Consider the following 14,291-nt stretch of genomic DNA (forward strand, 5'->3'; position numbering starts at 1 on the left):
GACCTATAACCTAGATTATTCTATCCAGCAAAGCTGTTGTTGAGAATGGAAGGACAAATAAAGCACTTGCCACACAATCTAAAACTAAAGTTCATCATCCCCAGGCCATTATTACATTAAATGTTAAAGGGACTTGTTTAAGAAAAAGATCAAAGCAATGAACATTAAGAATGCAAAAATTCACATCTACAAGTGAATCTAAAAACAAAAAGCAAGAAACCAGACAGGAACAGAATCATAAGTTATGGAGATCATTTGGAGGTTTATCAGCTGGGAGGAGGGAAGGGGAGGATGGGGAAAATGGTACAGGGATTAAGAAGCATAATTTGTAGGTACAAAATAGATGAGGGTGTTAAGAATAGCATAGGAAATGAAGATGCCAAAAAATTTACACCACCCATGTACAGGAACTGGTGGTATAAGGGGTGGGAGTTGTTTGAGGGAAGGGAGGCACTGGACAAGGAAGCAAATGGGGGAAAACTGGGGTAACTGTTATAACATAATTAATAAAATAAATCTGATGATAAAATCTGATAAGAAATTTGGCTATGGGTAGGGACAACTAGATTGTAAAGTCAGAAAAAATTGGCCTATAAACATAAGCAAGTTCAGGACAACTAGGGAAACTATAAATATTTCTCTTTTTCTGAGTATTTCCTTATTCACTAGTTGCAATATATAGCTATAAAGTATGAAACAATGAAATTTAAGTAGTGATTGTTTTGAGCAACTACTGAGTTTATAAAGTAATTTATATTTATATTTGTTAGGAAATATTATTACTTAGACCAAAGTTGATACATAATTGAAACCATAGTCTAAACACTAGTTTTTTTAATGTTGTATATAATTTTTTTGATAATTTGTAAAACAAAGTTGACCAGGCAATAATTTTGTGTGATGACCTCACAATATTTTATAAGTATTAACTTTAAATAATTAAATGATAATTATAGTAAACATTTGTTGTTGCTGGTTGGTCTAGATCAGAAAATGCTGGTGTATCTTAAATCAAAGATATTTAGCAATGTGCCAAAGATAAGAGAGGAACATGGCATATTTAAAACAAACAGTGCTTATTCCATTTATTTCACGTGGAATAAAAATATTATATATTAAAACATACCAAGATATTTATGAGCAAGATATACATTACTATTTAGTGTAAGTCACAAAATTTGAACGCAGTTTTAATGTTGCAGTGAGGCATTTGTTCTATTCTCACTCCACTGAAGTACCCTGAAGATTCTTTAGATACAATATTAGATGTTAATCAAACTCTATACAGAATATTTTATTTTTATACTATTCTTTCTATTTTATTTTGTATTGGTTTCAAGTGTATAGCTTAGTGGTTGGACAATCATATACTTTACATAATATTTCCCTCAATATTTCCAGTACCTTAACTGGCACCATACATCTTTATCACATTATTGACTATTTTTGCTATGCTTTATATGCATTCCCATGACTATTTTGTTAACTACCAATTTGTATTTCTTATTTCATTCACTTTTCACCCTATGCCCCAAACCACCTCAGTCAATCACCAGTTCTTTCTGTGTCTATGAATCAGTTTCCATTTTGTTTGATTATTTAATTTTATTCTTTAGATTCCACATATAAGTGAAATGAAATGGTATTTGACTTTGTCTGACTTATTTCACTTAGCATAATACCTTTTTAGTTCATCCACATCCATGCCATTGCAAATGGTAAGATCACATTCTTTTTATGGCCAACTAATATTCCATTGTATATATGTACCATGGTTTATTTTATCCACTCATCTGTTGATGAGCACTTACATTGCTTCCATAGCTTGACTAATGTAAACAATGCTGCAATGAACAGGGTGTACATATTCTTCAAATTAGTGTTTTGAATTTCTTTGGATATATACCCAAAAGTGGAATCACTGGGTTGTAAGGCAGTTTCACTTTTAATTTTTTGAGGAAACTCTATACTGTTTTCTATAGCTTCTATACCAATCTGTATTCCTACCAGTAGTGCACCAGGGTTACCTTTTCTTTATATCTTCACCAATATTTGTCATTTGTGGATTTATTGATGATAGCCATGTTGACAAATGCAAGGTGATAGGGCACTATGGTTTAATTTTCATTTCTCTGATGGTTAGTGACATTGAGCATTTTTTTCAAATGTCTATTGGCCATCCGTATGTACTCTTTGGAGAAGTGTTCATTCAGGTCCTCTGCCCATTTTTTAATTGAATGGTTTGGCGGTTTTTTGGTGTTGAGTAGTACAAGTTCTCTTTTTAAATTAAGAGTATTGGGAATGACATTGATTAATAAGATTATGTAGGTTTTAAGTGTACATTTCTATAACACATGATTTGTATATTGCATTGTGTGCCCACAACCTAAAGTCAAATCATCTTCCATCGCCATATATTTGGAACCCTTTACCCTTCACTACCCACCCCATCTCTTTCCTTTGGTGACCACCATACTGTTGTCTGTGAGTTTCAGTTTTACAAGAGGGTACCACTAAAAACACAGCAATAATCTTTTGGAGAGTGGGCCCCTTGTAGTACAGGTTTCCCCTGCTGGATGAGTGTTCTAGGAACCCATCTATATCAGTGTACCAGCTGGCATTGTGAGAGGCTGGTTTTGGCTTCAGTGAATTTCTTTTGAAGACTCATTCAATGTATCTATTTCATGTTGGGTGATTTATGAGTGCATCTGCCCACACCACACTGAGTGTTCAGCAGTTTTTGACCAAAAAGTGCATGACCCTCATGCTCCATCCTCCCTATTCACCCAATATCTCCCTGGACAAACCTTATTTTTTAAATTTTTTTGTTTCCCCAGATGAAAAAAGTTTTCAAAGGGAAATGTTTTGCTGATGTGGAAGAGGTGAAACAAACAAACAAAACAGCAGAAGCACTAAAAGGCATCAAAATCAAAGTGTTCAAAAATTGTGTTGAGCAGTGGAGAAAACATCTGGATAAGTGTAATGAATCAAATGGAGGGTACTTTGAAGGTGACCGAAGTTCAGACATGCATGAATAAATAAACAATTTTGTATGCATAAATTCTGGTTTTATAAATCCTCCATATATCCCACATATGAGTGAAATAATATGATTCTTAGCTTTTTCTGATTTATTTCACTTAACATGATATTCTCAAGGTCCATCCATGTTGTTGCAAATGTATGTCTGAGTCGTGTTCCATTGTACATATGTACCACATCTTCTTTATCAAATCATCTATCCAAGTACTCTTTGGTTGTTTCCATGTCCTGACCTGAATAATGCAGCAATAAATATAGAGGTGTATATATTTTTGTGAATTAATGTTTTCAAATTTGTTGAGTAGATACCCATATGGTAACTATATTCTTAATTTTTTAAAGGAAACTTCATACTGTTTTCCATAGTGGCTGTACCAGTTTACATTCCAACCAGCAGTGAATGTGAGTTCCTTTCTCTCCACTATCTCTCCAACACTTACTACTTGTGTTTTCAGTAATAGCCATTCTAACAGGTGTGAGGTGGTATCTCACAGAAATTTTGATTTGCTTTTGCTGGTGAAGGTGAGCATTTTTTTCATATATCTGTTGGCCATTTGTATGTCTTCTTGTGAGAAGTCTCTGTTCAGGGCCTCTGCCCATTTTTAAAATTGGATTGTTGGTTGGTGTTGAGCTGTGTATGTTCTTTACATATTTTGGAAAATAACCCCTTTATGGAGCTGTCATTTGCAAATATTCTCCCATTTGGTTAAGTGCCTTTTGTTTCCTTGGGCATTTCTTTTGCTGTGCAGAAACTTTTTAGTTTGCTATAGTCCCATTCATTATGTTTTGCCTTTACTTCCCTTGCCTTTGGAGTCAGATTGATAAAGTGTCCTCCATGACCAAGATATGTAAGTTTAATACCTATGTTTTTTCTGTAATTTATTGTTTCAGATGTTATGTTTAGGTCTTTGATCCATTTTGAATTAGTTTTTGTACATGCAGACTAACTGGTCTAGTTTCATTCTTTTGAAAGTGGCTTTTTAATTTTACCATCATCATTTATCAAAGAGGCTTTCTTTCCTCCATTATATGTTTTTATCTCCTTTGCCAAAAAAGTATTTGCCCATATACATGTGGTTTTATTTCTGGGCTCTCAGTTTTGTTCCAATGGTTTGAGTATCTGATTTTCTGCCAGTACTATGGTGTTTTGATTTTTGTTGCTCTGTAGTATAGTTTGAAGTCAGGTAGTGTGAGACTTCAGCTTTCTTTTCTTTTCTCTCTCTCTCCCCCTCTCCCCTTCCTCCCTCTCTTTCTTCCTCCCTTCCTCCCTCCCTTCCTTCCTCCCTCCCTCCCTTCCTTCCTTCCTTCCTTCCTTCCTTCCTTCCTTCCTTCCTTCTTTTTCTTCCTTCCTTCCTTCCTTCCTTCCTTCCTTCCTTCCTTCCTTCCTTCCTTCCTTTCTTCCTTCCTTCCTTCCTTCCTTCCTTCCTTCCTTCCTTCCTTCCTTCCTTCCTTCCTTCCTTCCTTCCTTCCTTCCTTTCCCTCTTTCTTTCTTTCTTTCTTTCTTTCTTTCTTTCTTTCTTTCTTTCTTTCTTTCTTTCTTTCTTTCTTTCTTTCTTTCTTTCTTTCTTTCTTTCTCTCTCTCTCTCTCTCTCTCTCTCTCTCCCTCCCTCCCTCCCTCCCTTCCTTCCTTCCTTCTTTTTCTTTCTTTCTTTCTTTCCCTTCCTTCCTTCCTTCCTTCCTTCCTTCCTCTCTCTCTCTCTCTCTCTTTCTTTCTTTCTCTCTCTCTCTCTCTTCCTTCCTTCCTTCCTTCCTTCCTTCCTTCCTTCCTTCCTTCCTTCCTTCCTTCCTTCCTCTCTCTCTCTTTCTCTCTTTCTCCCTTTCTCCCTTTCTCCCTTTCTCCCTTTCTCTCTCTCTTTCTCTCTTTCTCTTCTCTCTTTCTTTCTTTTCTTTCTTTCTTTCTTTCTTTCTTTCTTTCTTTCTTTCTTTCTTTCTTTCTTTCTTTCTTTCTTTCTTTCTTTCTTTCTTTCTTTCTTTCTTTCTTTCTTTCTTTCTTTCTTTCTTTCTTTCTTTCTTTCTTTCTTTCTTTCTTTCTTTCTTTCTTTCTTTCTTTCTTTCTTTCTTTCTTTCTTTCTTTCTTTCTTTCCTTCTTTCTTTCTTTTCTTTTTCCCCTTCCCTCCCTTTCTCCCTCCCTCACTCCCTCCCTGCCTGCCTGCCTGCCTTTCTTTTCTTTTTTTCTTTCTTTCTTCTTTCAGGATCGCTTTGGCTATTTGGGGTCTTTTGTGGTTCCAAACAAATCTCATGATTTTTTTCTTTTATTTCTTTAAAAAATGTCATTGGGATTTTATGTCGATTGCATTAAATCTGTGTACTGCCAGGAGTAATATGGACACTTTAACTATGTTTATTCTTCCAAACCATGAGCATGGAATATCTGACCATTTTGCTGTGTTTTTTTTAAATCTCTTTCAATACTACTTTATAGTTTTCACAATATCACAATTGTTTTCACAATTTTTGTTAAGCCTGTTACTAAGTATTTTATTTATTTGTGGCAATTGCAAATGGAATTTGTTTCATTTTTTAAAATTTATTGTTAGTATATAGGACAGCAGTGGATTTTGTACATTGATATTTACATGTCCTGCAAATTTACTGTACAGTATTTTTTAATAATTCTAAGTTTTTGGTTGAGTCTTTAAGTTTTTTTAAATATAAAGAATCATGTCATCTGTAAAGAGTGACACATTTCTTCATTCTTAATTTGGATGCCTTTTATTCCTTTCTCTTGCCTGATTGCTCTGGATAGGACTTCCACATTTTTCTTGAATAAGAGTGGTGAGAGTGTCCCCTGGCTGGTGTAGCTCAGTGGATTGAGCACAGGGCTGTGAACCAAAGGATCACGGTTCAATTCCCAGTCAGGGCACATGCCTGGGTTGCAAGCCAGTTCCCAGCAGGGGCCAGTTACCAGCAGGGGACACACGAGAAGCAACCGTACATTGATATTTCTCTCCCTCTCTTTTCCCCTTCCTTTCTAAATATAAATAAAATCTAAAAAATAAATAAATAAAATTATTTTTTAAAAAAGAGTGGTGAGAGTGGACATCCTTGTCTTGTTCCTGATCTTAGAGGAAAAGCTTTTAGTTTTTCACCATTGAGTATGATATTAACTGAGAGCTTGTTATATATGCCTTCATTATCTTGAGGAACTTGCCTTTTATACCATTTTTTTAGTGTTTTAATCATAAACCAATGTTTATCTTAGGAAATTCTTTTTCCCGTGTATTAAAATCATGATTTTTATCTTTTGTTAACATGGTATATTATGCTGATCAATTTGCATATGTTGAATCACACTTGTGGATCTTGAATGAAACCCCTTCATCAGGATCTTTGATTATTTTTGATGTGTTGTATTTGATTTGCTACTATTTTATTTAGGTGTTTTGCATCTGTATTCACCAAAGATATTGGTTTATAGTTTTCTTTTTGTGTGTTATCCTTGCCATACTTGGGTGTCAGGGTGGCCTCATAAAATGAATTAGGAAGTATTGCCTCTTATTCAGTGTTTTGAAAGAGTTTGGGATAAGAATCAAATATTCTTTGTATATTTGGTAGAATTCACTAGCAAAGAATTCTACTTTTGATCCTGAAGCTTTTTTGTTTGTTTTTGTTTTTGTTTTTGTTTTAAATACCAAAGGCTTTTGCTTTTGAAAGGTCCTGGACTTTTACTTTTGGGGAGGTTTTTGATGGTTGTTCCAATTTCCTCACAGTTCATTGGTCAATTTAGACTCCCATTTATGATTCAGTTGAGTAATGTTATATATTTCTAGGAACTTATCTATTTCTTCTAGGTCATTGAATTTGGTGGCATATAGTTTTTCAGTATATTCTAGTATGATCCTTTTGTATTTCTATGATGTTTTTGTTATTTTCTCTTTATCATTTTGTTTATTTGAGTCTTTTTTTCTTAATGAGTCTTCTCAGAGGTTTGTCAATTTTATTAATTTTTTTCAAAGAATCAGGTGCTTGTTAATTTTTGTGTAGTCTTTTTGTTCCCTAATTTGTTCAGTTGTGCTCTAATTTTTATTATTTTCTTTATTCTGTTGACTTTGGGCTGCTTTTTAATTACTTTTCTAGTTCTTTAAGATGTAATGCTAAGAGTTTACTTGAGGTTTTTCTGGTTTCTCTATATAGGTGAAATTATGCTATGAGTGTGTTGGTGATCCTACTCATATTTTTGTGACTTTTTGTTCTTTGTTTCAGGTGGAATATCTCCCTTGAGTGTTTCCTAAAGTTGAGGTCTTCTGGTGGTTAATTTCATCCACTTCTTTATGTCTGAAAAACCCATTACTTCTCCTTTATATCTATCTATTGGATAACTTTGTTGAATATAAACAGTCAAATCTTGATTCTCAAACATCTCTCATCTACAATAATTCAGTTCTTGACCAAGTTGGTATAGAAAAAAAGTCTTGGTTATTGAACAAAACTTTGGTCCTCACCACAACAAAACTTTCATGCTGATACCTGTATGATCAGTCATCTGTATGATTCATTTTTTGAAAAAAAAAATCACTTCTCAAGCAGCCTTCTAGAACAAATTAAGTTTGAGAACCAAGGTTTCATTGTATTCTTGGCTGGTAATTTCTATTCACTCATTCATTCATTCGTTTATGTTTGTTTATTTATTTTTTATTGTTGTTCAAGTACAGGTTTCTCCATTTTCACCCCACCACACACTCCTGTCCCACCTATCCTCTCTTCCCACCTTCGAATGTAACCCCTTGGGCTTTGTGCATGTGTCCTTTATACATGTTCCTTGATGGCCTTTCCCCTATTTTCCCCCATTATCCCTCTCTCCCCTTCCCTCTGGCTGCTGTCAGTTTGTTCTTTATTTTAATGTCTCTGGTTATATTTTGCTTGCTTGTTTGTTTTGTTCATTAGGTTCCACTTATAGGTGAGATCATATGGTATTTGTCTTTCACTTCCTGGCTTATTTCACTTAGCATAATGCTCTCCAATTTCATCCATGCTGTTGAGAAGGGTAGGAGCTCTTGGCTGCTAATTTCTTTAGGTAATTTTGAATATTTGTTTCCATTCTCTTCTAGTTTGCAGAGTTTCTGCTGAGAAGTCTGACGTTAACCTAATGGACTTTTCTTTATAGGTTACTTTCTTTTTTCTGGCTGCCTTGAGAACATTTTCTTTGTCATTATTTTTTGACAGTTTTAATATAATATGCCTTGGAGAAGGTCTGTATGGATTGATGTGGTAGATGTTCTGTTTCTACCTTGCATTCAAGGATCCAACTCTGTCCATAGATTTGTTAATGTCTTGCAATTATTTGTTTGAATAGGTCCTCCATTCCCTTCTCCCACTCTTCTTCTTCTGGTATGCCTATTATTCTTTTCTTTTTTTACTGTTGTTCAGTTACAGTTGTCCCAACTTTTTCCCAATTGCTCACTGCTACCCTATCAATCACCCCCATTCTCCATGCCCATGAGTCCTCTATTCATGTTTCTTTGCTTGCCCCTTCCCCTTCTCTCCTCCATTATCCCCTGTCCTCTCCCTTCTGGTCACTATCAGTTTATTCTTTCTTTCTAAGTCTCTAGTTATGTTTTGCTCATTTGTTTGTTTTGATGGTTAGGTTCCACTTATAGGTGAGATCATATGGTATTTGTCTTTTACCACCTGGCTTACTCCACTTAGCATAATGCTCTCCAGTTTGATCCATGCTGTTATGAAGGGTAGGAGGCCTTTTTTTCTGCTGCAAACTATTCCATTCTATAAATGTACCACAGTTTTTTATCCATTCATGTACTGATGGAAATTTAGGCTGTTTCAAGCACTTGGCTGTTGTAAATACACTGCTATGACCATTGGGATGCATAGGTTCTTTTGAATTGGTGATTCAGGATTCTTAGGGTATAGTTCCTGAAGTAGGATCACTGGGTTGAAAGGCAGTTCCATCTTTAGTTTTCTGAGGAAATTACATACTGTTTACACAGTGGCTGCACCAGTCTGTATTCCCACCAACAGTATATTAGGGTTCCCTTTTCTCCACAACCTTGCCAGCACTTGTTATTTGTTGTTTTGTTAATGATGGCCATTCTGACCAGTATGAAGTAGTATCTCATTGTGGTTTTACTTTGCATCTCTTTGACAGCTAGTGATATTGAGCATTTTGTTATGTGTCTATGGGCACTCTGTATATCCTCCTTGGAAAGGTGTCTCTTCAGGTGCTTTGCCCATTTTTACTTGAATTGTTTGTCTTTCTGGTGTGGAGCTGTGTGAGTTTTTTGTGTATTTTGAAGATGAACCCCTTGTCTGAGGTATCATTGGCAAATATATTTTCCCATACAGTTGGTTCCTTTTTATTTTGTTGATTTTTCTTTAACCAAGAAGTTATTTGATTTGATTTAGTTTCATTTGTTTATTCTTTCCTTTATATCTCTTGCCCTAGGGGTGTATCAGTGAAAGCACTGCTGCATGGGATATCTGAAATTTTCCTGCCTCGGGTCTCCTTTAGGACTTTTATGGTGTCATGACTTATATTTAAGTCTTTTATCCACATTTAATTTTTTTGTGTGTGTATGGTATAAGTTGGTGGTCTAGTTTCTTTCTTTTTTTTTTTTTTTTTGCATGTGCTTGTCAAGATATCCCACCAACATTTGTTGAAGAGGCTATTTTTACTCCATTTTATGTTCTTGCACTTTGTCAAATATTAACTGACTGTATTCACATGGGTTTATTTCTGGGCTCTCTATTATGTTCCATTGGTTTATGTGTGTTCTTATGCCAGTACCAGACTTTTTGATTACAGGAACCTTGTAGTGGGCTTGTCAATTTTGTTTATCTTTTCAAAGAACAAAATGAATTTATTGATCCTTTGGATTGTTCTTTTAGCCTCTATGCCATTTCATTCTGCTCTGATCTTGGTTATTTCCTTCCCTCTACCCACTCTGAGATTTTTTGTTGTTGTTGTTATTGTGTCTCTAGTTCTTGAAGATGTATGGTTAGATTGTTCATTTGAAAATTTTCTATCTTTTCTAGGTAGACCTGTATTGCTATGAACTTCCCTTTGCAGTGTCCCATAGGTTTTGGGTTGTTATGTGTTCATTTTCATTAGTTTCCAGAACTTTTTTATTTCTTTCTTTATCTCATTATTTACTCACTCATTATGTCATAACATGTTATTCAGTCTCTGTGGTTTTGATTGTTTTTTAGTTTTTTCCTTGAGGTTGGTTTCTAGTTTCAAGCCATTGTGATTCAAGAAAATGCTTGATATGATTTCAATTTTCTGGAGTTTGTTGGGGTATATTTTGTGCCTTATCACACGGTCTGCCTTTGAAAATAATGTATATTTTGCTTCTTTGGGGTGACAGGTTCTATATAAATTGTTAAGTCCATTTGACCTAACATGTTGATCAGTGTTACAATATCTTTGTTGATTCTTTGTTTAGAACCCTTTCTTGAAGTACTCCAAGATTTTCTTAGTATATTTGGTTGTTCCTATGTTGGGTGCAGATATGTTTACAACATTGATATCTTCTTGGTGAGTTCTTCCTTTAGGTATTTTGAAGTGACCTTCTCTGTCTCTTTTTATGGCTTTTGTTTTGAAACTATTCTGTCTGGTATAAATATTGCTACCTTGGCTATTTTTCCCCTATCCATTTGCTTAGATAATTTTTTTCCAACCCTTCACTGTCAGTCTCTGTAGGTCTTTTGTTCTGCAGTGGGTCCTTTGTATACAACATATATGCGGATTGTGTTTTCTTACACATTCAGCTACCCTATATCTTCTGAATGGAGCATAATCCATTTACATGTAAGGTTGATATTGATAAGTACTTTGATTGCCATTTTTTCCTTTGTAGCAAAGGTCCTCTCTCTTTCTATACCTTCCTGTTTTTTTAAAGCAGCCCCTTTAGCATGTCTTCCAATGCTGGTTTGTTTGAGGTGTATTCTTTTAGCCTTCTTTAGTCTGGAAACTCATTTCACCTTCTGTTTTAATTGAGAGCCTTGCTGGATGGAGTAGTCTTGGGTGTAGATCTTTGCTTTTCATTACTTGGAATATTTCTTGCCATTTCCTTCTGGCTTGTAATGTTTCTCTTGGGAAAAGAGCTGCTAGTCTTACTGGAGCTTCCTTATATGGTACTATCTGTTTCTCTCTTGCTGCCTTTAAGATTCTCTCGTTGTCTTTAAAATTTGGCATTTTAATTATGATGTGTCTTGGAGCAGGCCTCTTTGGGTTCATCTTGATTGGGACACTCTGTGCTTCCTGAACTTTCATGGTTTTTCCTCTCACCAAGTTATGGAAGTTCTCTGTCATTTTTTCACACAGGTTTTCTATCTCTTGCTCCTTTTGTTCTCCTTCTGGTATTCCTGTGATTCAAATGTTCTTCCATTTCATGTTGTCTGAAGTTCCCTTAAACTCTCCTCATACCTTTTGAGTTTTTTTTTTTCATTGCTGTACCTCATTAATTTTTTCTATGCTGTCTTTCAGCTCACTGATTTGATCCCCTGCTTCATCAAGCCTGCTTGTAATTTGTTCTAGTGTATTTTTTTTATTTCAGATATTGTATTCTTCATTTCTTACTGGTTCTTGTTTATACTTTCTGTTTTCTTTTTCATGGTGCTGTATTTCCCACTTTGTTCCTTGTACATGTCACTGAATTACTTGAAAAGCCTTATAGCCAATTTGTAAATAATGTGTCTGGTAGATTGCTTGCCTCAATTTCATTTAGCTCTTTTTCTGGGGATTCCTTCATTCCCTTTGATTGGGGGTCTTCCTTTGTCTCCCCATTTTAGGTAACTCTTTTTGTTTGTTTCTGTGTCTCAGGATACTCTGCTTTGACTGCATGTCTTTGTGGGGTGGACTTCTATTGTAGGAGTCTGTGGGACTCAATGGTGCAGTCTCTCTGATCTCCTTGTCTGGATGTTCTAGGGTTACCCTTTCTTCCATTTGTGTGGTCTCTCTTGTTGTACTTGAGCTTTGCTTGTTGGTGGCTTCTCCCCTCCAGCTGGCTTATTGGTGGTCAAAACTTCTGCCTTGTCTTGTGTGCCGTTGTACAGGTATTGGTTAACACAGGAGTATTACCAGGTAATGAAATCTATGCCAGCAAAAGGAACTCCTCTACTGCATCAACAATATCAACTCCTATTGAGCAAAGAGTAATAAAGATAAAGAATATTATAAGATAGATCAAATGGAATAAGAGATGAGTAATAGAAGAAAATGTTTTTGAGTGAGAAGAGGAGGGATAATTGATAGGAGTAGGGATAGAACCGAGGCAAAGAAAGGGGAAAACAAAATTTAAAATGTAAGTAAAACACAGAAGGGTATGGGGAAAATGGAATAAGAGTAGGGAAGAGTATACTATGAGGTTTGAAGTTAAATTAAAAAGTTATTGGACCGACAGGTGTGAAATTGCAGAATCCACAACAGAGTCAATAGCAGCAACAGCTGGTTGAATGTTAATAAAGGTGGAAGGGGAATAAGAATATAATACAAAAGAGAAAAATGAATATAAGATGTCTATAGTAAAGTAAAATTATTATGAGAGGATTGGGGAGGCAGACTAGTAAGATTAGGCAGTGAAGCCCACACTAAGAGAGGGGAAGGAAATTAAAATAAAATTCCTCACCCAACTGATCAGGGGCATGGGGAAGACAATATGGAATATGACAGGGGAAGAGTACCCTATGGGATTTACAGTACAAATAAATAGTAAACAAATAGGAGTTCTGTTGGAGAAGTACAGCAATAACCATGGTATTTTACCCAACTAGCTACAATGTATACAGGTGGAAAGGAAATAAGAGTATTATAAGAGGGGGGAAAGAATGCAAGCTGACTTAAGAAGAGTGCTTATGGGAGGTTACATGGAAAAGAAATAGAGTAGGGAATAGGAAAATGACATAGTGTGAGAGAAAATAAAGTTTACAATAGCAGTAAGAAAGATCAGGAAGTTGGCAAAATGGAGTAAGACCAGGGAAGGGTGTTGTGTGGGATTTGAATAAAAGTAATATGAAAAAATACATAATCTGTATAAAAAGAATTTTAAAAAGACCAAGAATAGTGTTAGTTAGAATATGAGTGAAGCAAATGAAGAAATATTAAAATGTTATGTGAAAGGAAGCAAGAAAAAAGAAGAGAAAAAAACACACAAGTTCTGAGGAAGAGTGAGGTGAAATTTGTCTCAGCTATTGTTCATCTTCTGACTCCTTTCTGTCTCTGTCTCTGATTTTCTATCAGCTCCAGGTCCCCAGGTAGGTCATTCAGCTTCTGGCAAAACCACCTGTATCTCCTTTCCCTGCCTCTAGAGGGAGCTTCTGTTGCAATCAAGAGGGTGAAGTCTCTGCGTCTACCCTGAGAAGCACTGTTCAGTCTTCTGGGAAAATTGTGGTTGTGTTTCCTCTGCCCCTACATCTCCTGTCTTAGTCTGTCCCAGTTTACTTCCAATAATGTATAGTTTATAATTAAATAGCTTTCAATTCTGCATGGTCCAGGGAGCAATCTGTGTAAGAGTGTCAGCTCATTGCTCCTTGGTGTAGTCTGCAGCTCTGTGTGTGAGCCAAGTCTGGGCAGTGCCCTGAATCAACCTTGTTGTACCCTTTCTTAGATGGCCTCAGTGGAAAGTTCAAAATGGGCCTTTCTAGATGTTGAATTTGCTCTCCTACTCTTTCAGAAAAGCCCCCTGCAGGTTGTTAAGCCTGCCCAGCCAGTTTTGCATATCTTCCCAGCTTCTGTCTGAGTTGGGGGGCTGGGCTCATTCTTCCTTTCCTTGGGGTTCTGCCAAGGTAGGGGGACCAATCTGGCCTCACTTAATCTCAGGTACACAGACCCTAGCCCACTGCCATCATAGTACCCTGTGGCCTGCACTCTCCACTCTGCGACACTACACTGGTCTGGGGCTAAGAAACCACCTCACTCTGAACCCTTTTGATGGCACTGCCTAGGTGTACTAGTTGGGAACAGATCATGTCCACAAACCTCCCTCTTTGTTGGCTGGGCAGCTACATGCACATGGAGTCCTTGCCCAGCACACCTCAGCTACCCCTTTGAAAAAAGTATCTCTGGGCACTTCTGCTGTATCTCCAGACCACTGCTTGGCTTTCCACACACTTCAACTCTGGCAAGTCAAGAGTTGTGGCTCCATCTTAGTTATGGCCAACTGTGGCCCTCCTCTTCCCCATATTCCATCCAAGTGCAGCCAGAATCTCCGATGTCTGGCACTGTCCTGGCTGGCAACTGCCTCCATAGTTAGGGTAGGATACCAGCTGTGTGCATGTGTACAGCCTGTTTCTCC

Source organism: Artibeus jamaicensis, unplaced genomic scaffold (assembly GCF_021234435.1).
Source record: "Artibeus jamaicensis isolate MK-2021 breed Jamaican fruit bat unplaced genomic scaffold, CSHL_Jam_final contig_311, whole genome shotgun sequence".
NCBI lineage: Eukaryota > Metazoa > Chordata > Mammalia > Chiroptera > Phyllostomidae > Artibeus > Artibeus jamaicensis.